General features: G+C 46.1%; 2 long non-coding RNA genes across 2 annotated transcripts in view; one reads left to right on the forward strand and one right to left on the reverse strand.

Annotated features, from left to right (window-relative positions):
- The window catches only part of LOC309646279, a 394,596-nt gene that overhangs the window by 349,769 nt on the left and 17,971 nt on the right, over positions 1 to 26,856 (reverse strand). The gene's annotated exons all lie outside the window — the stretch shown is intronic.
- On the forward strand, positions 10,522 to 26,609 carry LOC309646302. The gene is made up of 2 exons (XR_014255267.1): positions 10,522 to 15,554; positions 26,549 to 26,609. It is a non-coding gene; the product is annotated as an uncharacterized lncRNA (long non-coding RNA).

Raw genomic sequence — 26,856 nt, forward strand, 5'->3', positions numbered from 1 at the left:
GAAAGATGGAGCCAAGTTAGGAGAAGGGATCCAAAGCGCAGTCATGATAGACGTTCACAGCATGGGACAGAGTTTGGACTGCGTCCTGGGGACAATGGGGAGCCATGGAAGGTTTTAAGAAGTGACATGGTCAGCCTCGTGGTTTAGACGGATCACTCTAGAGGCTGGGTAAAGACTCAGGGAGGGAGTCGTCACGGCAAAGTCAAGGAGTCCAGGTGGGAAATGAGGGCCTGAACTGAAGCAGTAACATTAGAAGTTTGAAGAGTGATCGTTTGATCCACTGGTTCTCAAAGTGTGCTCCCCAGAGCAGCAGCAGCACTTAGGAACGTGCTGGAAATGCACATTCTCAGGCCCCACCCCGGACCTACAGGAGTGGAGTGCTGCCATCAGGGTTTTAATAAGCCCTCCAAAGGATGCTAGCGCATGCTAAAGTTTGAGAACCACTGGCTTAGAAGGAAGAACGACTCAATTAAACTTGGAGATCAGTGACCCATGAGAAAGATGCAAGGGTCAAGGCTGACTCCCAGGTGTCTGGTTTAAGGAACTCAGTGAAAAGTGGTACCATCCTCTGAGAGATGAAACACAGGTAAAAATGCAGGTTTATCGGGGAGGGAAGGAGATCAATACAGGATATGTCAAGTTTGAAAAACCAATAAATTATCACATTGAGACGCCTAGTAAGTAGATGCTATGGAGCTCCAGAGACAAAGCTGGGGTCATCAATCTGGGGATGCATCATTTACAATGCTTGTGCTACAAATATAAAAAAAAATTAAAACAGCAAAGCATGGTTTTAACAATAAAGACATTTAGAGTGACTTCACCTCCAGATGTCTGGAGGTAGGTAATCCCAGGGCTAGTGCAGCAGCTGGGCAATATCACCAAGGATTCAGGCTCTTTCTCTCTTTTAACTCCACTGCGTAGTAAAGAATCTAACCTTGTCAAAAGAGAGGTCTTGACACTGTCCTCAGTTTCTGGAAGGTAGTCTCTAAACTCTTAGAATGTCTTGCCTAATAAGAGAGTATTCATTTATCTGGGAGCCTCAGGCCATCCAGATAGTTACAGTAAGATTTAGGGTGGGGAGTTTGGGTCACAGAGTATCAGTTGACCTCCAGAGGGACTGGAGACTGGAGACTGTGATCAAAAGCAATCAATTATGCCTATGTGATAGAGCCTCGACAAAAACTCTTGGACACCAAGACTCGGGTGAGCTTCCCAGGTTGGCAATACTCCACGTGTACTGTCACACATCAATTCTGGGAGAATAATGCTGTCCTGACTCCACAAGGAGAGGACCACTGGATGCTCCACGTGTGAAACACTTTTGCACTCTGCCCCATTCATCTCTTTCATTGGCTGATGTTAATCTGTATCTATTCTTTTTTTTTTTTTTTTTTGATGTGGACCATTTTTAAAGTTACTGAATTTGTTACAATATTGCTTCTGTTTTAGGTTTTGGTTTTTTTGGCCACGAGGCATGTGGGATCTCAGGTCCCCAATCAGGGATTAAACCTGCACCCCCTGCATTGGAAGGCAAAGTCTTAACCACTGGACCTCCAGGGAAGTCCCTGCGTTGTTATTTTAATCTGTATCATTTCACTGTAATAAACCATAACTGTGAGTACAACAGCTTTCAGTGAGTTCTGCTGAATTATCAAAGCTGAGGGTGATTTTGCGGACCCCCTCAAATGTGCAATTAGTGTCAAAAGTGAGGGCACTCATGTGTGAACTCTTCCCTCTAACTTTACAGCTGGCCAGACTTGCACATCCACCATCCTCATTACATTGGCTTTTAATCCCAGGCTAGTTACCTCATGGTCACAAGATGGCTGCTACTGCAGATGATATCACATCCTTACACAACCAGATCAGATGGGTGGGGCAGGAAAAAAAGGTCTCACAAACATCTCTCTTTTACCAGGGAGGAAAATCTCTCCTCAAAGCCCCAGTAGATCTCCTCTTACTTAATACTACACTGAACTGGATCACATGGCACCCTGAGCTGCATGGGAGGCTGGAGCAACAAATGTCTGCAATTTTTATCTTTCATTATAGAATAGAGGCAAGGAGGAAAGCAGAGGGAAGGTGATGGATGTTGGTAAGCAACCAACAGCATCTGCCGTCAGGAGTCACTAGTGTTTGGTGCCGCTTGTAGCCAGGGGAAGGACGAGGTCACAAAGGGAGAGAGTACACAGCAGGAAGAGGAGAGAGCTGAGGACTAAGACTTAACAACAAATGTGTGAGAATCAACAGAAAAGGAATTTTACCAGAGATGAAAAGAACCATCAGAAAAGTAGGAGGAAGTTATTAATGAGTGGTGAGCATATGCTGAGAGAGGGGAATTTCTAGAAGGATAGAATGGCCCTCAGGATGAAATGCTGCTGAGAGGTCTTGGACTGGAAAGGCTCAGGAGGTTCAGCTAAAAGGAGGCCTTTCATGACACCCATGGGGATGCTCTCAGGGCAGAGAGGGAGCAAATGCCAGACCTCGATGGGCTGAGGAGTGGCTGGGTGGCACGCCGCGGCGGGGGCCCTGCACAGAGACACCTCTCCCAAGTCCATGGTTAGGGAAGAAAGAAAAAGAGGCAGTTAGGGAGTCTCTCCTCTCTCGAGGGAGACCTGGGAGAAAGGGGAGTAGTTTTATTTTTTAATACAGGAAGCATTTGAGACTGTTTAAATGATGAGAGGAAGGGTGAGTAGAGTAGGAGAAGTTGACAAAACAGGCGGGAAACCACGTATACATCTAAAACCCACTCCAAGAAAACCTTGAAATATTCAGGAATCCACTTGATTATTTATCAGAAAAAAAGTATTATTTACTTTTCATAAATGCTGCCTTTGCCTAGGCATAGAGCAGTTCCTGGGGGCCAAGAAATATTGTTTGTGTGCCTTGTAAGGGCTTTCTGGCTTCTCTCAGAGCAAGCCGTTCCAAGATTCGAGACGAATGTACGAGTACTCAGATGGTATCAGCACAGAGGGCATGTTCTATCAGGAGGCTGAGCTAACGGCCGCTAGGAATGCGATGTTAGAGACTGGAGGAGCCGCTTTCCTCTCTCCTCTAGCCAGAAAACTCTCAGGGCACCTGGAGCCCCACTCTCAGCTCTTTTTTTATTGTTATGTTTAAACAGCTTCATTGAGGTATAATTAACATACCATAAACTGCACGTATTTAAGGTATATTATTTGGCTGGTTTTGACGCATGCAGGCACCCGTGAAACCATCATCACGATCAAGATCATGCATTTAGCCACCAGCCCCAAAGGCTTCCTCAAGTCCTTTGCAATCCTTCCTTCCTGTCCCTCCCTGCCCTCCATCCCCGTCCCCTGACAACCACGGCTGTTTTCTGATGCTGCATGAGTTTGTAATTTCTAGAGTTTTACATTAAAGGACATTCACTGTATTACTCTCCTTCATGTGGCTTCTTTCACTCAGCAGCATCGTTTTAGGATTCATCCACGTTGCTGCCTGTATCGCTAGTTCATTTCTTTTTACTCCTCCGTAGTATTCCTCTGTACGATTATACTACAATGTGTTTATCAATTCACCAGCTGCTGAACATTTGAGTTGTTTCTAGTTGTGGGCTATAGCAAATAAAGCTGCTGTAAACATCTGCATACAGGTCTTCGTATGGACACATATTTCTCTTTCTCTTGGGTAAATGCCTAGGAGTGAGATGGCTGGCTTCAATGGAAGGAATGTGTTTATATTTTAGGACACTGCTAACCTGATTGCCAGAATAGTTATACCAATTCACATTCCCACCTGCAGTTCCGGTTTCTCCATATCTCGACAACATGTATTTTATCCGTTAGCTCTTAACCACTCTGCAGCTAGATGCTTGTCTATCTCCAAGAGAAATCTAGAAGTACCTTAGTAGTTTTTCACAAGCACTGAGGGTGAAGCCCCAGGGTTGAAAGGTTCTGGAAAGGTGTTTAGAATTTGGAGGATGGGGATGGGGGTGCCTATGTCACAGGATTCTTAAACCAGCACAACCCACCCCTCGTATCAGACACACACAATCAAGCACAGCTGAGCCTCGGATACGTAAGACAGTTCACCCAAGACCCTCCCCGATCACTCCTTTCCTGCTCCAGCTCAGCCCATGTCCTCCCAGCTTTGGCGCTTCATCCACAACCCCAACGTGCCCCTGTCTCGGACCCTTTGGACTTGATCTCTGCAGGCTCCCACCCACCCCCAGGACTCCCCCTCTCTCCCCTCTGGTTTTGTTCTCACTGGGGTCCTTGCTGACCTGTGCTACCTCAAGAGGACAAGCTCTACCTCAGTCTGTCAGTACCCCAAGTGGACACGGTCCCTGGCCAGTGCCAGCAGGTCCAGAGCTGCCTGCCTTGTGCCCCTGGACCTACCTGGAAGAGAGAGACAGAGAAAGGCAAAGGGGGGTAACAGAAGCCCACCTTCACACAGCTCTGAGGTGGGCCCAGAAAAAGCTCCTTTCAGGCAGAGCTAATCCCTTGCCTCTTGAATAATGAAATGATTTGGGAAGCACATGCCAACCAGGGAGGTAGCAGCAGATTTGACCAACCTTCCCAATAGCTTGGAGATGTAGTCAAGTGAGCAGGGGTCCTCCGGGACCTGCAGCCTGGGTTCAAACCCAGACTCCCCTACCTAGTACTTAGTGAAGCTACTTAACCTCTGTGTGCCTTAGTTTTCTTATCTATTAAAGGGGATAATAATAGAACTTACCTCCCAAACGTGCCTCAGTGATCAAATGACACATATCTATAATATATTTTACTTCAATTAAGTGAGATTAAGTTAATTTAATTAACTGATATATATTTTAATAACAATGCCAGTTACATAGCAGCAAGAGCTCAGTAAAAGTGAACCATTATTACTGAGGCAGAGACCTTGCTGAGCATTCACGTGTTTCACTTCATTTAATCCTCATAATAACCCTACGAGAGGATCACCATTATTATCCCCATTTCACAGAGAGGATGCTGAGGCATAGAGAAGTTCAGTGCTTTGCCCAAAGTCACACAGCTAGCAGATAGAGGTGCAGGGTCTCAACCAGGTAACCTGACTTCAGACTACACTGCTAACCCCTTCATCATTCCACCTGTCACCAAGCACCAGTCAAGATGAGAGGTCCCTGAGCTGGTCCCACACCTCACACGCAGAAGGCCAACACCTCTCCTCCAGTGATCTCCTGGACCGACACAACTCATAAATTCACCAAGCACGGGAGCATCTCAGAAACCATCCACTTTAAGGCTTTGAGGAAGGGAGTTGGTGACATTTTAGCTGGGTCTTGAAGGATTAGTCAGCATTTTCTGATCAGACAGGTGAGAAAACATTCCAAGCCGAGTGAATCCCATATGCAAAGGTTCAGAGATGTGGAATCCATGAGAAAGAGTTGGCTGTGAGATGCAGGAATCCCTTAAGCTTAAGCAGCAGGGACATAATTTAAGAAGTCTAGAGGTAAGTGATTTCAGACTAAGAGGAGCCAATGGGTGATGTCATCAATGCCCTAGGATCTTTCTCTCTGCCCTCTCAGCTTGGGACCTTTTGTCTTTCAACTCTTGATCTCACAGTTCAGAGATGGCTGCCACAGCTCCAAACATCATGTCCTCACACAACTGTGTTAGAAATACGAAGCAGGAGGCAGCCAGAGCCTAAGAGAGATCTCCTTACATGACTTTCCCCTTTTATTAGGAAAGAAAATCCTTTTCTAGACGCCCCAGCCAACTTTCTCTGACATTGGCCAGCACTGTATTAAAATCCAACTTTAGACCAATCACTGGCAAAGAGAAATGAGATTGCCATGGCTGATTCAGATCAATTACAAATCATCGCTTGGGCCCAGAGGGGGCTCCCAAGTTTTCTGAGCACACTGTGCTCCCTTGATTCTGGGGTAACCTTAGTAATAGGATGGTCAATTGAGCAGGGCAGAAGCGATGAACATTCAAGCTGCAGCCCTGAGCTGCCATGTAAACAGTCTGAGTGCCCTGAGGCCACCAGGCTGTAAGGAAGCTCAGACTAACCCTGTGACGTGCCTACATGAAGCGGCATCCCCAGGCGGCCCCCAGCGACCCCATCCCCCCTCCTTCCTGCCCCTCCCACCCCTCAACCCCTCCTGCCCCCCACCTGCCTAAAACAGCATGAGAGACTTTTCCTGCCCAGCACAGCCCAGCCAGGCACCTTCCAGACTTCCTGACCCATACAAGTCATGACGGGCATGAGGTTTAGGGTGATCCGTTTTATTCCAGTCCATTTTGGGGTGGTTTGTTCAAGCAGCGATAGATAATGGAACACTCCTCAAGGTCACACAGTGGCCAAGCTGAGATTTGAACCTGACCCCACAGTGCCTCTCAGATTCACAAGCGGGAGAGGAGAAATCTCTCTTTGAAATGTCAGAAAGGATTTTTAGATCATCACGGATCGCGGGGTCATGTGCCTCAGAGAGGAAAAAAAGCCCTGTTAGGGAAAGAGAGGAGGAAAAAAAAAAAAGTCAGTGGGAAGACAAAGGAGGGTGGACACAGGATGTGCAGTGCACTGTGGGGGGACGGGTTACTCGGGATGAAATGCTGGGAAGGGCCATGTGGCTTTGGAATAAAAAGTAGGTTAATAAAGCTGGTAAATGCGAGGTGAGTCTGAATGCATTACCCCATGAAGGATGGCTGCTTTAATGAGGAGAGAGGCGGGCAGAAACCCCATTGTCAGGCCCCACGCTGCCGTCGTCTTTGGAGGAAACCATGGCAGGGTCAAGGTCTTTGACCCGTGTGTTAATAATCCGTGCCTTCTGCTGGGAAGGCGCTGCATGCTGCCAGGTCAATGGGAGGTGGGTGGCAGGCCTAATTGGGAGAAGGGGGACATGGCCAGGCTCACAGGCTGTGCCATGACAGAAGGCACATTGATCACTCTCCGACGACAAAGGGGAGTCCCACGGGGTCAAAACCTGCTGAGGGCTGAGGAGCTCCTGAGCTCCCCATGAAGCCAGCCCCATGGAGGGCAAAGGAGGGATGAAGGAGGCCAGGGGGCCCTCAGAGCACTGAAGCCGCCCCTCAACTCACCCCTGGCCTCAGCTTTCTCCTTTTTTCTTTGAGTCTCAGACTCAGCCTTTCTGGTAGGGTCCGGGGGCCGGCCAGCTGGAATAATGTTGTCTGCAAGCCCGAGCAGGCTTTGTTAGCTCTGACTGAGCGAGTGACCGTGGAATTCAGCCACACTCAAGCCTTGGACTCGGTATGGGGTGGGAGGGGGTCTCTTTCTGGTTGGTTTAGTGTCTGTACCAGTTTCCTGTTGCTGCTGTAACAAATTACCACAAACTTCATGACTTAATATAACACACATTAGAATTGAAAACAGATAAGCAAATGCTTATACCCAAATGTCACAGCCGCACTATTCACAATAGCCAAAAGGTAGAGACCACCCAGATGGGTATCAACCGATGAATGGACTGACGAAATGTGGTCTACCCATACGATGAAATATTATTCAGCCCTAAAAATGAATGAAGTTATGATACATGCTACAACATGGATGAACCTCAAAGCATTATGCTAAGTGAAAGAAGCCAGACGTAAAAGGTCACAGGTTGTATGATTCCTTTTATATGAAGTGTCCTGAATAGGTAAATCCATAGAGACACAAAGCAGAATACTGGTTGCCAGGGGCTAGGGGGAGAGGGGAGTGAGGGTTTAGTTTGGAGATGATGAAAATATTTTGGAACTAGATAGAGCTGATGTTTGCACAACATCATGAATGTACTAAATGTCCCTGAATTGTTCACTTTAGCATGGCTAAATTTATGTTCCATGAACTTTGCCTCAATAAAAATAAATATATAAATAAGTAAACATTATTTTTTTAATCTTAGAGTTCTGGAAGCCAGAAGTCCAAAATCAGTCTCATTGGGCCAAAGTCAAGGTGTTGGCAGGGCTGGTTCCTTCCGGAGGCTCTGGGTGGAGGGGGTGGGGGGATCTATTTCTTTGTCTCTTTCAGCTTCTAGATGCCACCTGCATTCCTTGGCTGGCGGCCCCTCCTCCATCTTCACGTTCTGCAATCTGGCAATCTCCCTCTCTCTCCACTTCTCATCACCTTCTCTTGACTTTGACCCTCTTACCTGCCTCTTCTTAGGACCCTCGTGATTATATCAGACCCACTTGGATAATCCCGGGTAATCGCTCCATCCCTAGATCCTTAACTTAATCACACATGCAAACCTCTTCTGCCATGTAAGGTGACATTCACAAACCCAGGGATTAGGAAGCAATCATCTTTAGGGGGCCATTATTCTGCCGACCATGGTATCAGAGTCTTGTTTCCTTGCCTCTTAGATTCCCCAGGGGCAGGGATCCTGCTGGTCTTTGGGCAACAGCCTGTGCCAGCTTCGTCCCAGGCAGCACCCTGGACCCTCCTCCCAAGACATTAAGGAGAGGCCTGCAGGGCTAGGTAGGAACTGCTTGGTCTCCCCTCCTGGGGTTTAGCCCAGTGACCAGCACAGAGACTTCAGACCCTGGGCTGGGGGCGTTGAAGGCTGGCAGTGGGTGCCAGCTGCTGGCAGGAGTGTGGTGATAAACCAACTTTCAGGGGGAAAAGCTCTGATCTGTACTGTGTGCCAAGGTGTAAATACCCCCACCATGGCCAATGTCATGCTACTAGTGCAACGTGACTGCAGGTGGCTTTGGGATGAGACAAGTATCATCCTGAGCTGTCGGAGTGGCTGCCGGCCACCACTGCCCACAGGGACACCAGTGCTGGCCAAGGTCCAGCTGCAGAGACACAACTGAAATGTGTCGTCAAAGCCACGGACCCCAAGTGAGTGATGGGTGTTTGGACACAAAGCCAGACAGCTTCAGAGAACAGAGCAAGCCATGCCCGGGGAGTGTCTTATCCAAGGGGGCTGATGAGCATTTACATCGTGGGTCTGGCCTATTTAAAAGGGCAGACTTACTGTGCTGACTATTATTTAGACCCCAAAACTACTCCTCTGAACCTGCGGGCTCTCTATAGCTCCTTTCTGAGGGTGGGAATGGAGTTGAATTAGGGGCATCTTTGAGATGCTATATTAGTTTGCTCGGGCTGCCATAACAAAGGACCATGGACCGGGTGGCTTAAACAACCAAAATTCATTGTCTCATGGTTCTGGAGGCTAGAAGTCTGAGATCCAGGTGTGGGCAGGGTTGGTTTCTCTTGAGGTCTCTCTCCTTGGCTTACAGATAGCCGCCTTCTTGCTGTGTGCTCACATGGTCTTTCATCTGTGTGCACACGTCTGTGTCCTAATCTGCTCTTCTTATAGGAACACCAGTCAAATTGCATTAGGGTTCACCCTAACAACTTCATTTTAACTTATTTACCTCTTTAAATGTCCTACCTCCAAATTCAATCACATACTAAGGTATTGGGGGTTAGGACTTCAACGTATGAATTTGGGGAGGACCGTAACAGATGCTTACAATGGGCTTGATGCTGTGACTACACAAAAGTCAGTCTGAGGCTGCCCCACCAGCCCCATCTTCCCACATCCTTGTTATTTCTGCAGCTCCTTTTAATTGGGCTTCACCCCTTCCCCTTCCCTCCCCTCTGAGAATCAAAGCAAAGGGTGGCCCTAGGAGGGGCCCATATCTGGTGTAACTGAGTCTGGTGTGTGGCTCTGAAGCTAGATTAGAACCAGATGCTTGTTCAAGTTTGGGATATGGTCTGGAATCGAGAGACCACAAACAAAGAGGTCTGCCCATGGGTGGGGCCAGGGTGGGGGAACCATGGTGAGAATTTGCAGATGTGTTGTCAGCGTGTTAGGATGTAGCAGTCGACAGCAGGAAGCCATTGTCTTTGGTTTTGCCATTTCCTGTTACTGGACACCAATGCAGGGGTCTGGGTTCCTCTTTGAGCAGGATGAGCCTTGGAGCCAGCTCTGAGCCTCAGTTTCCAAACATGAAAATGGGCCAGTGCAGGCCCACTATGCCTTATCCAAAACCTCAGGGTCAAATGTGTTTCAGAAGTCAAGATATTTTTTATTTTAGAAAGATGATACAGGACACATGCCATCTGTTGCACAGTGCTCCCGGCAGGGTCTAGGATTGCATCCCATTATCTAATACTGATAGCCCTGCAGCAAAGTAGATGAATAGCCGCATGACGTAGGATGCATAAGGACTACAAATGGCCTCACATCGGCCCCACTCGGATTTTACAGCCAAATCAGTAAGGAGAAAACATCGTATTTAAAGAGCTTTATGGATTTCAGAATTGAAAAGTGATTTTAAACCTGTAATGTACATTTTAGAGGACTGCTTAGAGATTCAGTGAAAAATGGCAGTGGGGAGAGGGGAGTTCACATAATACTTGCTAGAAGAAGACAAAGGAAGCCTCTCTGTGCAGCCACTATGGAAAACAGTACGGAGGTTCCTCAAAAAATTAAAGCTACCATATGATCCAGTAATTCCACTTCTGGGTATAAAACCAAAGGAAATGAAAACAGGATACCAAAGAAATATCTGCACTCCCATGTTCATTACAGGATTATTTACAGATTATTACAGGATTATTTATAGATTATTTAATCTATAAACATTACAGATTATTTACAATAATTAAATAATAATTATTTACATTATTGCCAAGATGTGGAAACAACCTAAGTATCCATCAACGGATAAATAGATAAAGAAGAAGTGGTGTATATATACAACGGAATATCATTCATGAAAAAGAAGGAAATCCTGCCATTTGTGACAACATGGATGGACCTTGAGGGCACTATGCTAAGTGAAATAAGCCAGATAGAGACAAATACTGCAAGGTATCACTTATAGCTAAAAAAAAAAAAAAAAAAAAATTTTTGGCCACACCACACGGCTTCCAGGATCCTAGTTCCCTGACCAGGGATTGAATCTGGGCCCACAGCAATGAAAGTACCGAGTCCTGACCACTGGACCACCAGGGAACTCCCTTAAAAAAAATACTGAAAAAAAAGTCACACTCATAGAGACAGAGTAGAAAAGTGGTTGGGGGCTGGGGGCGGAGGGCAAATAAGGAGAGACTGGTAAAAGGGTACAAACCGTTACCTATAAGATGAATAAGGTCTGAGGATCTAATGTATGACATGGTGATTATACCTGATAACACTGTATTGTATAATTAAAATTTGCTAAGAGAGTAGAACTTAAATGTTCTCATAAAAAAAAAAGATAAATATGAGGTGATAGGTGTGTTAATTAACTGGATGTTGGGAATCCTTTCACAATATATATGTGTATCAAATCACCACTATGTACACTTTTAAGATGTATATCTTAAAATTTTATTTGTCAATTTTACCTTAATCAAGCTGGGGGGAAGCCTCTCTTGCTTCTATCTCGTTCTAGCGCAAAGGTGGGTTCTGGGGACCATCTGCTGCCTCCCTGGTCCCCAGCCCATCCCAATCTCCCCATGATCCACCGGCACCTGCCGTGGAGGCTGCAGACTCAGGAGGTCTGGTCAGTGAGGTGAGGTCACAGAGCGCTGCCCACCAAGGCCACTGCCCTCCTGTGTGCTGGCCCCTGGCCATATCAGCCAAAGAGTCACCTCCTCTGCCTCTGTCTCCCACAGACCCTTTCTTTCCCCATCTGAGTGGTTGATGGGGAAACTCTCAACCATCTGGTCAGAGTCTGGGTGTGGACCTGGCCTCTGAGGAGCTGCCTGAGCCCCAGGGAGCCCCAGAGAACCTGTGAGTCAAATATTGAGATACAATCTGACCAAAGGCCAAAGGCCAGAGAAGTCAGGCAAAATCTGCTGTGGTCCGCCCCTCACCTCCCAAGCCAACCTGGGGACAACGGTGATTGTATTCTAGCACAAGGACATTAGGAAAAATCAGCAAACACCATTATATCCAGGCTGTGTGATATTTTGCCTCTAAAAACAAAAAAAGTCAACAATAGATAATTCACTGGACTTAAAAGTTAGAGAGGTTGGGAATTTGGGGGTTTCTGTTTAGTCTGATTTAGACACAAAAAAGTTGTGTGGTCTTGGGCAAGTCCTTTTACTTCTCTTACCTCTGTCTGCTCACCTCTAAAACAGGGGGCAACGATGCTCGCCCTCCCCGCAAGGTACACAAGGATTAAATGAAACACTGAATGCGAGGGATACACTCGGCACCCGCCCCTCTGTGCAACTGTTGACCCCCAGGCAGGGCGGTGACACAGTTCCCAAGGCCCCGTGTGGCCTGGGTGGGGGCACCTTCCTGCCTCACCACTTCCCTCCTACCTCTCCTTATTACAGCCTCACCAGCCTCCTTTTGAGGCTCTGAAAAACACCAAGCTCTTTCCTGCCTCAAAGCCTTTACAGAACCTCTCCATGGCTCCTTCATATCGTCCAGGTCTCTGCCCTCGTGTTCCACCATCAGGCAAGCCTTTCCTGACCCCATCTCAATTAGCACTCCCACCACAGTCACCCCCTGGCCACAATCCGCAAGCCTGATCTAGCCTCAAGATGATGCCCCATGTAATTAACCAGGTAGGATTTCTGTGCACAACTCCATGCGGACATCATCAGAGCCAAGGCCAAAGACAGTGGTGAAGGAGGCTGTAATACACACAAGGGGGTCGACAAACTTTTCCTGCCAAAGGTAGATTAATAAATATTTCGGGCTTTATGGCCATATGGTCTCTGTCACAACTACTCACCTCTGCTACTGAAGCGCAAAGGCAGCCACAGGCAACACATAAGCAAATGAGCGTGGCTATGTCCCAGCAATATTTTATTTACAAAAACAGACAGCGGGCTGGGCTTGGCCCAGGGGCCACTGTTTGCCAATCTTGATCTAGGAATCTAGTCAAGGAATTAGATCATCCTCAAGTACAGGATTCCCAAAATCTAGGCACATGGAGAAACAACGGAAAAAGAGAGAGACAAGAGGAGAAGGGATAGAGGGAGTCAGGAAAGTACAAACAACTACATGTGCTTTAAATACACATTCAGGCCGGTGCCTTGGATCCGCTCACAAGCATTTCCACTTGGTCTGCTGGACGATTTCTTTTACGGTAACCTAAATCTTATTTTACAATTACATCCTAAAATGTAATAGGAAGATACGATTCAGTTTCCAGAAACTTACTTTACGGTCGACTTTGTTAAGAGCCACCATAGAATTGAATTTCCAGCCACCTTCAAAATCAATCAGTGTTTGAATTCCTCCTATCTGACTCCTCTAAGTGATCTGTCTGCCTGTGCTTGAACATTTAGCAACAGGAAACTTATATCCTCGCTGTCGGGTGCTTCCGCAGCGGCAAAGTTCTCCTTTTCACCGAAGCGTCCCCCTGCATCTCTTATAGATTGACGCTAGCTTGATGCTCCATTGCCTGTGGTTTTTGGCACGATAAAGGAGTCTCTTCAAGGCCTGAAAGACCTTCTCCCATTGCCTAAAAGGTTATTCCTCCCTCTCTTGGAAACACCTCAACAGCATCAAGCAAACCCTGCTACCTGGCTTGAACTGACCTTTGGTGGCTAGCTGTTGATTAACCATTTCATGTCCAAACAGTGGGCTCCACCAACATCGGTTAAAGGCATGTGGATGACAGAAGCAGACACTAAGATGTTCTGGAGCCCTTCCATAAAGGGGATCAGTGATGAACATTTCCAAATTCCTGTCCAGAAGTTAACATGAGTTGCCCAGTAAAGCAGTAAGCTTAGTGTTCCCAGAAGCATTCAAGCAGAGGATGCTTCTCCTGCCTACCAGAAAAATGCTGAACAAACTGAAAATTGACGACTCTTCATGATCCATCAGAGTCTTGAGGTCACAGGGCAAACCGCTGCCCCCAAAGCTGGAGAGGCAGGCAGAGAATCACAACTTCCCAGAACAAAAGCCCAGGGGCAGAAACCTTCATGTGAACCAGGGGCAGGAAAACCTAAACAGCAGTTGACGGATTGCTGGAGGCTCAGCATGGGCAAATCTGAGAGCTAAAAACTCCCAGGGGGCCCAGTCATAAGACAGCACCCCCAGTTTTGCAAGTGTTATTACCCCCAGGAGCCCGATCAGGTTCTCACAGCGAAGAGCACCGGCTTCATGCTGTCAGCGCTGGAGGGAGAAAGTGGGCCTGCTGATACACCCAGAGCACTCTGTGTTCTTCTTAACAAGCACGGCCATCAGGAGAAACGATTTTATCAGCTAGGGTTTTGCCGGAGCTTAAATGGCCTGGGAGAAAGAAATACCCAACCCAACCCTCTCTAGCCTTCCACGTGGGGAAAAGAAATACCTTACTCCAGGCCCCCGCTAGCCTTCTTGTCCCACCTAAGTGGGGGAGGGGTGGAACTGAGAAGCACATGTGACGGTCACAGCCCAGGGTCACAGACTCACTACAACTGAGACCTCACCATAGACTACTCAATGCCTCCTCTCCCCCCAAATATCACCACCACATCAATCAGACTCCTGTATAATAACAGAGGGATACAACTCATATCTCAGACCTTATTTAAGAATCTATCTCTAGGGAATCTCAGAGACAGTGGGGGAGACAAGAATAAGGACATCACAGGACATTTTAGCCTCTGACACCTACAGTAACAGCAAGTAGTAAACAGGGCCTACCTCCTAGCCAGACGAGCATAAAAGCTCCCACTAACGGCCTATTTACCCCAGTCCCTTTACCCAGTACCTCCAAATTATAAGGCATACGAAAAAACAAAACACTTGGTTTGAATAAACAGAGCAAGCATCAGAACCTGACTCAGATATGGCAGAAATGTTGGGATTTAAACTCAAGGACAGTCACTCATATAAAGAAGTATATTTAGGGACTTCCCTGGTGGTGCAGTGGTTGGGAGTCTGCCTGCCGGTGTAGGGGATGCGGGTTCGGGCCCTAGTCTGGGAGGATCCCACATGCCGAGGAGCAAATAGGCCCGTGCGCCACAGCTGCTAAGCCTGAGCTCTAGAGCCCGCAGGCCACAGCTGCTGAAGCCCACACGCCTGGAGCCCGTGCTCCGCAACGGGAGAGGCCGCAGCAGTGAGAGGCCCGCGCACCACAATGAAGAGTAGCCCCTGCTCGCTGCAGCGAGGACCCAACACAGCCAAAACTAAAATATAAATAAATAAATAAATTTATAAAATAAAAAAGTATACTTAATAGACAAAGAGAAGAGACAAAATGAAATTACACAAAGTGCTCAATTAAAACCAGAGAAGTCCGAAAAAGAGTGGAAAACAAAATAAAACAAAACAAAAAAAGAGTAAGGGCAACACATAGAAAACAATAACAAATATGGTAGATCATCTTAAACATCACTTTAAACATCAATGGTCTAATACACCAACTGAAAACAGAGACTGAGTGGATTTTTTTTAAAAATCCAACTATATGTCTATAAAAAATCCACTTTAAAGACACAGATAGATTAAAAATAAAGGGAAGACTGGGGCTTCCCTGGTGGCGCAGTGGTTGAGAATCTGCCTGCCAATGCAGGGGACACGGGTTCGAGCCCTGGTCTGGGAAGATCCCACATGCCGCGGAGCAACTAGGCCCGTGAGCCACAACTACTGAGCCTGCGTGTCTGGAGCCTGTGCTCTGCAACAAGAGAGGCCGCGATAGTGAGAGGCCCACGCACCGCGATGAAGAGTGGACCCCGCTTGCCACAACTAGAGAAAGCCCTCGCACAGAAACGAAGACCCAACACAGCCATAAATTAATTAATTAATTAATTTTTTAAAAAATCCAGTAAAAAGAATAAAGGGAAGACTACCCAATGTAATCTACATATTCAGTACAATCTCTAACAAAATCCCAACAGTGTTTTTTACAGAAACAGAAAATTCTATCCTAAAATTCATACGGAATCTCAAAGGACTCCAAATAGAGAAGATGATCTTGAAAAAAAGAACAAAGTTGGAGGCCTCATACTTTCTGATTTCAAACTTATTATAAATCTACAGTAGTAATAACAGTGTGCTACTGGCATAAAGACAGACATATAGACAAATGGAATAGAATAGAGAGCCCAGAAATAAACCCTCACATATGTGGTCAAATGGTTTTGACAAGGGTACCAAGACCATTCAATGGGGAAAGAACAGTCTTTTCAACAAATGGTTCTAGGAAAGTGGATATCCACATGCAAAAGAATGAAGTTGGACCCTTACCTCACAACTGTATAAACATTAACTCAAAATGGATCAGAGACCTAAATGTAAGACCAAAAACTCTAAAACTCTTAGGAGAAAATGTACAAGAAAAGCTTCATAACATTGGCTTTGGCAACGATTTCTTGGATATGACACCAAAAGCAAAAATAGGCATGTTGGACTATATCAAAATTAAAAACTTCTGTGCATCAAAGGACATGATTAACAGAGTAAAAAGGCAACTGACAAATGGGAGAAAATAAGTTACAAATCATATATCTGATAAGGAATTGATATTCAGAATACATAAATAATTCCTACAACACAACAACAACAACAAAAGCCCGATTTAAAAGGGGCAAAAGACTTAAATAGACATTTCTCCAAATAAGATATACAAATGGCCAACAAGTGCATGAAAAGTTGCTTAACATCACTAATCATTAAGCAAATGTAAATCAAAACTATGAGATACCACCTCATACCCTTAGGATGATTATTGTCAAAACAAAACCAGAAAATAACTAGTGTTGACAAGGATGTGAGAAATCAAAACCCTGTGCATTATTGTCAGGAATGCAAAATGGTGCAGCCACTATGGAAAATAGTATGGCAGTTCCTCAAAAAATTAAAAGTAGAATTATCATATGATCCAGCAATTCCACCTCTGGGTATATACTCAAAACAGTTGAAACCAGGGTCTTAAAGAGATATTTTCACAAGCATGTTCATAGAAGCAATTCATAATAGCCAAGAAATGGAAACAATGAAACTTTCCATTGACAGATGATGGATCAACAAATGCAGGATATGCATACAATGGAATATCATTCAGCCTTAAGAAGGAAGGAAATTCTGACATATACTACAACACAGATGAGCCTTGAGGACATTATAGCAAGTGAAATAAGCCAGTCACAAAAGGACAAATACCATATGATTCCACTTACATGAGGAACCTCGAGTAGTCAAATTCATAGAGACAGAAAGTCGAGTGGTGGTTGCCAGGGATGGTGAGCAGGGAAGTTGTTGTTTAATGGGTATAGAGTTTCTGTTTTGCAAGATGAAAAGAGTTCTGGAGACTGATTATACAACAATGTGAATATATATAACATTAGTGAATTGTACACATAAAATTGATTAAGATGGTAAATTTAATGCTATGTGTATTTTACCACAATTAAAAAAATTTTTAATAACAAGTTTTTAAAAGTAAAGGGATGGAGAAAGTTATAGCACACTAACACTAGTCAAAAGAAAGCTGAGTGCCTCTATTAATTTCAGACCAAACAGACTTCAGAAGATGGAAAATTATCAGGGATAAAGAGGAGCATTACATAATGACAAAAAGGTCAGTTCTCCAAGAAAACATAACAATCCTTAATGTGTTTGCACCTAACAACAGAGCATCGAAATACATGAGGCAAAAGCTAATAGAACTTCAAGGAAAAATAAATGAATACACTATTATAGTTGGAGACTTCAAAACCCCTCTGTCAGTAATTGACAGATCTAGCAAGGAGAAAATCAGAAAAGACACAGTTGAACTGAAGAGCACCATCAATCAACTGGATCTAATTGACATCTATAGAATATTTAATCCAACAAAAGGAGAATATACATTCAGCTCTAACTCATATGGACCATTCACCAAAATAGACCATATTCTGAGCCATAAAACACACTTTAACAAATTTAAAAGAATAAAATCATACAAATTATGCTGTGAGACTACAATGGAATTAAACTAAAAATCAGTAATTGATAAATAGCTAGAAACTTCCAAGTTGTGTGTTTAACACTTGGGGATTAAACAACACACTTCTAAATAACATGTGGGTCAAAGAGGAAGGCTCAAAAGAAATTTTAAAATATTTTGAACCAAATGAAAATGAAAATACAACAATCAAAATTTGTGGAATGCAGCAAAAGCAGTGCTTAAAGGCAATATAGCATTGAATGCATATTTTAAAAAATATCTAAAATCAATAACCTAAGCTTCCACCTTAGGAAACTAGAAAAAGAAGAACAAATGAAGCCCAGATTTCTGGGAGACAACATTTGTCAACCCTTGGTGAGGTCTGCATTGCCTGGGGAGGAAGATGAAGAGCTCTGTATTTTCTGACCAGAGTTGAAGTGACAAATTTTAAATTGGGTTACTCAATAAAGTTTTATCTTGATGAGAATTCTCTTGGAAATCGAGTGCTCTCCACAGAGTTTCATCTAAGAATGGTGAGCTATCATCAAAGTCAGCTGAAATCTGTGGAAATCTAGGAGGAACTTGGCCAAGCATCCAGGCAGGGGCTGAAGAAGCCAAGCAGAAGAGACAGCACGAGCAGAAGCGTCTTTCTTTGCCTGCTGAAGCAGGTTCAGGTGAGTTAGGACAAGCCATCAAAGATGGTATCTGGGGCTTCCCTGGTGGCGCAGTGGTTGAGAATCTGTCTGACAATGCAGGGGGCACGGGTTCGAGCCCTGGTCCAGGAGGATCCCACATGCCGCGGAGCAACTGGGCCCGTGAGCCACAACTACTGAGTCTGCGCATCTGGAGCCTGTGCCCGCAACAAGAGAGGCCGCGACAGTGAGAGGCCCGCGCACCGCGATGAAGAGTGGTCCCTGCTTGCCGCAACTAGAGAAAGCCCTCGCACAGAAGCGAAGACCCAACACAGCCAAAAATCAATAAATAAATATTTAAAAAAAAAAAAAAAGATGGTATCTGGCCAAACCCCCTGCAGAACTGATATGGAAGATGTGGAAGACTGCATTATCCAAAGACAGCCACAGCAATCTCTCCCATACCACATGCTCTTCCTCAATGTGGCCTTGCCACTCCCCGCATCAAGAGGTGGGGTCCAGGTCCCCTCCCTTTGAATCTCGGAGGGCTTGTGACTGCTTCTACCAATAGAGTATGGCAGAAGTGACTGTGGACCCCCCCACAAGGTTTAGTCAGAAGGAGCCATGCAGCCTCCACCTGGCTTTCTTGGGACGCTCACCTTGGAGGAAGCTGGCTCTTACGTGAGAAATCAGCCCCCCAGAGGCTGCCACACTGGAGAGGCCACTTGGAGCAGCCAACAGCCATCAACTGGCAGCCACATGAGTGCGCCATCTTGGATGGCCAGCCTAGTCATGCCTTCAGATGACTGCATTCCCAGCCAGCAGTGACCTTAACCAAGTGGGAAACCCCAATCAAGAGCTGCCCAGTCAAGCCCTTTCAGAATTCCTGACCTACCAAATAGAGAGCAAAATAAAATAGTTATTTTAAGGTGCTCCATGTAGGGGTAATTGGTTATGCAGCAGTAATAACCAGAAGGAGAGAAGGGGAAGGTACAGTGGACAGGCAGGCATGGAAAGGGAGGGAGTGTTGCCCATGGCAGCTTGGAGGACATTGAAGAAGGAGAAGGTGAAGATGAAAGCGAAAGAAGACGAAGATGATGGGGAGCGAGAAGAGAGAAAGACAAATAAAACACTGATGGAGTCCAACCTTCCTTTTCCAACTAGCCTTTCTAATTTTCTCAGGACCCTGGCAGCAAGGGAATAGTCTGCTCTTTTCTCTGATGTTTCATCCCCTGGCACTCCTGAAGTCTCTCTTGACCTCTTTACACCTTGATACACAGTTTATTTGGGGCAGGGAGGAGAGGAGTTGTTTTCTGTTCCAACTCCCTTTTTATCCCTTCCTTTCTCAACAAAACCCTTACAGAATGCATACACCACTGTGCTCCATGAGAAAAAGGACAACGTGCACTCCTGTGGCCCTGGAGGCTGCCAGGCACCTGTGGGGAGGCAGGCAGAGCCCCAGTGTTCTTCTTTCTTTCCCTGCAACTGTATCCATGTGAATATGGACATCAAGCAAATACCAGCATTTAGATCTCTACTCTTTCTGTGTAAAACCAGAAAAGCAGGATTAAAGAAAATCATCGGAAGGTGGTTTGAGATGTTTGGGAGGGTTAAGCGGGCATGTTGACAATATAGCTTCTTCTTGGGTGATGCTTAACGGATGTTCTCACCACCGAAACTGTCGCTTTAAAAATAAAATCCTCTCCTAATGATGACTGGAGCCCTGCCACTTGATGGAGAATCAGCAGAACATAAAGGATCTTATTTGGAAATGACATTCTGTATTGTAATTTTTGTTCTGTTTTATTTTTAAATTTTCTTTTTATGACACGTCTACATGTGCTTTAAAATATTCCAACCAAGAAAAAGAGGGGATGGGGAGAAGGGACGAAGCAAGGTTGGCAATATGGTGACCATTACTTAAGCTGGGCAATGGGTCTATGGGGGTTCATTGTACTACTTACTCTACTTTTGCAAATGCTTAACATTTTTCCATTATAAAAAGTTTGGGGGCTTCCCTGGTGGCGCAGTGGTTAAGAACCCACCTGCCAATGCAGGGGACACGGGTTCAAGCCCTGGTCTGGGAAGATCCCACATGCTGTGGACAGCTAAGCCCATGCACCACAACTACTGAGCCTGAGCTCTAGAGACCGCAAGCCACGTCTACTGAGCCCGCGTGCTGCAACTACTGAAGCCCGCACGCCTAGAGCCCGTGCTCCACAATAAGAGAAGCCACCGCAATGAGAAGCCTGCACCGCAACCAAGAGTAGCCCCCGCTCACCACAACTAGAGAAAGCCCAGCAATGAAGACCCAATGCAGCCAAAAATAAATAAATTTTTTAAAAATTATTTTAAAAAAAAGTTTGTTGTTTTTCTTTTAGTTTCACTGGAAAGGAAAAAAAGATGTTCTGTTTTAAATGTTAAAATGTGCACATCGCCTTGTTACAGTAAAACCAGTGTGTACACAACGATTTCCATGTCTCTCTCTCAGAACATATTATACGTCAGACCTTCCCTTTTTGAGTCACTTAATAAATATATTGTCAAACGTAGTGTCTCTAAATTCTAGCACAATTTTGCACTGTGCACATTGCAGGGCCATAAGGATTGATCTAATTCAACCTCTCAGCGGGTGTAATTCACCAGCAATTACGTCATCAGTACAACCCTGGGAACACCGCATTGCTCAACATTTAGTCCTTGATTTTTGTACTTAACTTTTATCTCAACTTGGTTGTTTTTCAAAAGGGGCAATTATATGCACTGAGATGCTAAGATCTGTAGCCACTAGATGGATCTTAGGTGCTCTAATGCCTAGGGATAATCGGGGTGCTTGTTGGCAGGTCTTCCCCTATAAACTGTGTCCGAGGAGATAAAGAGGCTCTCAAGAGCAAGGAGTCAGTGTTGGTGGAAAGAATTTGGGTAGAAAGTACTTATTTTCCTTTACTTAGGTGCCAGTTGTCAAGCGCAAAGCAAAGCCAAATAGAATTAACTCCTGTGACCTGGTTGAGGTGAAGGCCCTGTTTGGTCTGCTAAATGCCATTGTGCGCACGTGAAACATTTTAAGAGATGCTACCAAGGGCATAAGCTTTGGAAGCTATACAATTAAGTAGCTGAAGTTCAATGCCACAGTGTTTTTGAAGGTGTGCTTATGAGCTTACTTGTATCTCCTCAAAATTCATATGTTGAAGTCCTAACCCCCAGTACCTCAGAATGTGATTGTATTTGGAGACAGGATCTTTTTTTTTAAATATCTATTTATTTAGCCTGCGCCGGGTCTTAGTTGCGGCACGCGGGATCTTTGTTGCGGCATGTGGGATCTTTAGTTGCGGCATACCGACTTCTTAGTTGCGGCATGCAGACTTCTTAGTCACGACATGCATGTAGGATCTAGTTCCCCAACCAGGGATCGAACCCGGGCCCCCTGCATTGGGAGCGCAGAGTCTTACCCATTGGACCACCAGGGAAGTCCCTGGAGACAAGATCTTTAAAGGATGATTAGGTTAAAATGAGCCCTTAGTGTGGTCCCTAGCCCAATATGATTGGTGTCCTTATAAGAAGAAGAGATTAAGACTCGGATACACGTGGAAAAGAGACCACATGAGGACACAAGGAGAAGATAGCCATCTGCAAGCCAAGGAGAGAGGCCTCCGGAGAAACCAACCCTGCCCACACCTTGATCTTGGACTTCCAGCCTCCAGAACTATGAGGAAATATATTTTTGTTGTTAAGTTCCCCAGTCTGTGGCTTTGTTACGGCTGCCCGAACAGACTAACACAAAGGCAAAGCCTTTTGATGTATAAAATGCAATAAACGTGGATTATATCAAATGTTTTTACATGTCCAAAAATATTTTCTCTAGTAATCTGTTGATTAAATTATGTTGATTAACTTCTTGAACCACATTTGCGTTCCTGTAATAAACCCTGCTTGCTAACAGTGGATTATTTTTGATGTATCGTTAAATTCTATTTGTTACTATTTAGAAATTTTGCATCTCTATGTATACATACAATTGGTATATATTTTTCTTTACTGATAATATCAAGTTTTGCTATTGAAGTCACTATGAATTCACATAATAAATCAGGGAGCTGTTCATCATTTTCTTTGCCTTGGCATAACTTAAGTAACCGAAATTACGTGCTATTTAAAGCTTAAATAAAGCTTATTCACGAAGCAAAAAACAATAATAATAATAAACAGGACTAGTCCATCAAGAGACAAAACAATATAACAAAACCTACTTAAATGGAATTTCTCTTCATGGATCAGGAATTTTTGAAATAGTGAACATTTTTGAAAATAAAGGAAAGGGAATCATTTCATCTGATAAAGGAAATAAAGATTTAAAAAAAAGAAAAAAGACAGCAAGTACACTCTTGCTTTAGCGCTTGAGGGCGCTCTGGGGTTGTCTACATCCCTTGTCACTGTCTGAATTGCCTTATTTATTTATTTAACTTTTCCTGTCACCATGACAGCAAGGCCCTTGCCTGTATTGTCCACTGTTGAAATCCCAGCACCTCAACGGGCAGCGAGTTGGCTCTCAATAAATATTTGTCTGATGAATGAACCAGGCCAGTGTTCCTTTTGAAGGCTGTGCTGTCCCATTCAGTAGCCCCTGTTCACATGCAGCTATTTACATTTAAATTAATTTAAATTAAATTTTTAAAAAATGTTTTTTCACTGGCCACACTTCAAGGGGGCCTGCCAGCATATTGGGCAGCTTAGACACAGAACATTTCCACGACTGCAGAAAGTTCTACTGGGGAGCACTGCTCTCGGGGGTCCAAATGTGGGCCTTACGCAGCAGCACCTCCCAGAGTCAGGTGGAAGCCGGAGAGATGGAGAAGGTTGTTAACACCAGGAATGATCATGGCCGCCTTTCACGGAGCACTTGCTCTATGCCAGAGACTTTGCTAGATGCACTAGAAACGTTTTCACTGTCCTTTCCGACAAAACTGCAGGGCAGGTGACGTCACCCCTATTAATGATAAGGAAACTGAGTCTCCCAGTAAGTGACCTTAGAGAAGGGATAGTCCCCGGTTCAGGGGTTGGCAGGAGCTGGAGAGGGGCATCAGGGGCCCAGCCAAGGTGTAGACCTCAGGGACAAACAACGGGCCGAGAGGGGGTTCTAGAGCATGGGATGGGAAACTAAGGCAGGAGCTGCACCTGTCACTGGGGGGACTTGACAAGGGAAGGGGGGGCCTCACACAGGGGGCCCACAAGTGCCTAGGGCTCACCCACCCACTGGGTACCAGGCCTGAGGCCATGAGACCAGTGCCAGCCCCAGCTGCTGCAGATGCTGAGGCTGCTATCCTTGCTCTGCCCTGGCCAGGACGGGGCCCAGCGCCCTCAGCCCCCGTGGGGAGGCCTCGGTGACCCTGGATAAAGATAACAGAATGGCCAGAGTGACAGGGCACCCTTGAGACCCCAGGGCAGCAATGCCTGGGCCATTCCTGGCCTGCTGCCATGCTTCACAGTTGGTTTGTAAAGTGCCTGGGGCAGGCAGCCTCCTGGAAGCAGAGCAGGGAGCGTGCCTGGATTCCATGTCTCTGCAGCGGAGGGCCTCCATCTGAGGGTGGAGTCACCCTGCTCTGGACAGGAAGTGCCTAACCTCAAGGGTATGCTCTGGACTGTCACTCAAAGCAGCCAAGGGGCTGGAGGGGCAAAGAATGAAACAAGATCATCAGCCTTCCGCAGTATCAGCAATCCACTGCAGGGGCTCCAAGACAGATGGAGCTCTGGCTCCTGGCACCTCCCCTTTCCAGAGGGGCGAGTGGTGGGGTCAGGCACCACGCTGCTCTCTGAGCAGCCCCCTTGGACTGCTCACCTCTACCCCCCGGACTCTGGGAAGCCAGGCAGAAAGGCAGAGGTCCTTTATGTGCCAGACAAGACTGCTGTCAAGGGACTGTAAATCTGCTTGAGGTGTTACATGTCTGTTTTTAGAACAAGAATGTCACATCAGCAGGAACCAGTGGCCAGAGATGGAGGGGGGACAAAGCAAAAGAGATTACCGTCTGTCTCAGAGCTTTGGGTCTGCTGCCCACGTATCTAGGGCACATTTGCACAGCACAGAGAGCTACTCGCCCTCCTCAGCCTTATCAGGCCGCTCTACGCCCAGCAATGTTGGGCCCTTTCCGTGTGTTAAGTCACAGTGTGCTCACAGCAAGGCGACAGGCGAGTAGCATTGTCCCTGCTTTGCAGGTGATGGAACAGGAACTCCAGCTTCTGGGTTAGGATAAGAGGGTGTCCCAGGCTCCCCATTCCAGGGCCAGGACCCAGCATCTGCAACTCTTTGCTAAGGCTTTCTCCAGCTTCTGGGTCTGCTCTGCCCAAGCAGGACAGGCGCAAAAAATGGGGAAAGAAATGCCCCCGTGGCTGCCCTTCACCAATGACCGATGGGAGTTGGTTCACATACACCTGGATGACCTCACCCCACAGGTGGGACAGCTCCGAGTCCCTGCATTTACACTGTCACCTGGAGGTCCCCACTGGATTCGGCTCAGCTGCCTCTGTGGAGACTTGCTTGAAAGCGTCCTGTGTTGGCTGCCTTCCTTTCCCTATCTTGACACAACCCTACCTGGGTTTCTGGGACGACTTGCCCTTGAATCCTTGTCTCAGGGCCTGCTTCTGAGGGAACTCAAACTAAGAAGATAAGGAGGAGACAGCTGAGAACCAGTGGGGCCACTTGCGGCCACCTCATTGTAAAGCCTGGGTGGAGGTGGTCCAGGGGTTGGGGAGCCAGGCTGGACGCAACGTCCAGGCTGGCCACTGGGATGTGTGGCCCAGCAGCAGAATCTCCAGGGAGAAAAGATGTTCAAATTGATGCTGGATCAGGACTCTATTCCGAGTAGCCTGTCTAGATTAGAGGAGGACCTGAAGACGTATAATCAGGGTCCAGCCCTGGGAAAGGGGTCTGGCCAGGAGCTGGACCAGGGCTCAAGGTATAACCACAGTGTCCATCCCAGCTGAGGCAGAAGCCCAGAAGGATCATTCAACACACCCAGTGGATCAGAGGAGAGGCTAGTACTGGGTGGAGACAGGATTCCTGGGACCCACAGGACATCTGACCCACTCAAGACCCCATCCTCAGGCTACAATGGCTCAGGCAAAGAGCAGGTGAATTCTGTGCAGGAGGGTCTCACCTGGACAAGGATAAGCCAGACAAGGATTTCCACCCAAACCTCCGTGCCCTCCTCTTGGCGGCTGGGCTCTGGACTCCCCTCGTCACCACCAGCCTACTCCCATGCAGTCCATCACAGCCAGCTTGTGTCCTAAATATCTCATCATTCGTCCTCTCTCTCCATCCCCACTGCCATCTGCTGGTCCCAGTTACCACCCATCTCTAACCCAGGCTGCAGTACCCTCCGGGCTGGTCTCCCTGCTCCTGCCCTGCCCTTCACCTGTCCTCTGCTCCGCAAAACAGCCAGAAAGGTCTGCCAGTGGATCAAGTCTTTTCTTGGCTTAAAGGCTTTGGTGCCTTCCAATTTCCAACCCTCTCCTGCCCTTCGTGCCAAAGCACCTTCTCATCTTGGGACCTTTACAAATCCTGCTCCCTCTGCCTGGAGGAATCTCCCCTACCTCACTTTTCTCTGTTTCTACATGACATTCTTCCATCCCCTTCAAATCTCAACTCAAACACCACTTTCTGAGCGCTACATTCCACGCACCCCATCCAGATGACCATTCTGTTACTGGAGGTGTCCTGACCACTGTGAGAGCACCAAGAGTCAAAGGGACAAAATATACAAAAGGAGCAGTTAAGAGACCTAGAGGAGAGATGGAGGGACTTCAAAATATGTCTAACAAAAGTTCCAAAAAAAAGAGAAAAGAGGAAACGATGGAGAAGCAGTATGTAATGGGACAATCAATGAGGATTTCAAGAGTTAAAGAACAACATGAAACCTCAAATCAAAAATATATCCCAGGGCTTCCCTGGTGGAGCAGTGGTTGAGAATCTGCCTGCCAATGCAGGGGACACGGGTTCGAGCCCTGGTCTGGGAAGATCCCACATGCCGCGGAGCAACTAGGCCCGTGAGCCACAACTACTGAACCTGCGCGTCTGGAGCTTGTGCTCCGCAACAAGAGAGGCCGCGACAGTGAGAGGCCCGCGCACCGCGATGAAGAGTGGCCCCCGCTCGCCACAACTAGAGAAAGCCCTTGCACCGAAACAAAGACCCAACACAACCAAAAATAAATAAATAAATAAATAAATAAATTTATTAAAAAAAAAAAAATCCCAAGAATAGATAGCATAAATTAAGTCCATATATGGCTCTATCATAAATAAACCATATAAGATCAAGGATAAAAAGGAAATCTTTTAAATTATTGAACATTAAGCATAACCACGAAAAAAGGAAAGAAATATAATTTCAACCTTCCAAACCAGCAAAGTTTTATACCTAAAAATATGTGTGTATATACACGTTATGTATACATATAGAGCCCACAGAAGACAAAAA

This window comes from Balaenoptera physalus, assembly GCF_965194825.1.
Source record: "Balaenoptera physalus genome assembly, chromosome: 16".
Lineage (NCBI taxonomy): Eukaryota > Metazoa > Chordata > Mammalia > Artiodactyla > Balaenopteridae > Balaenoptera > Balaenoptera physalus.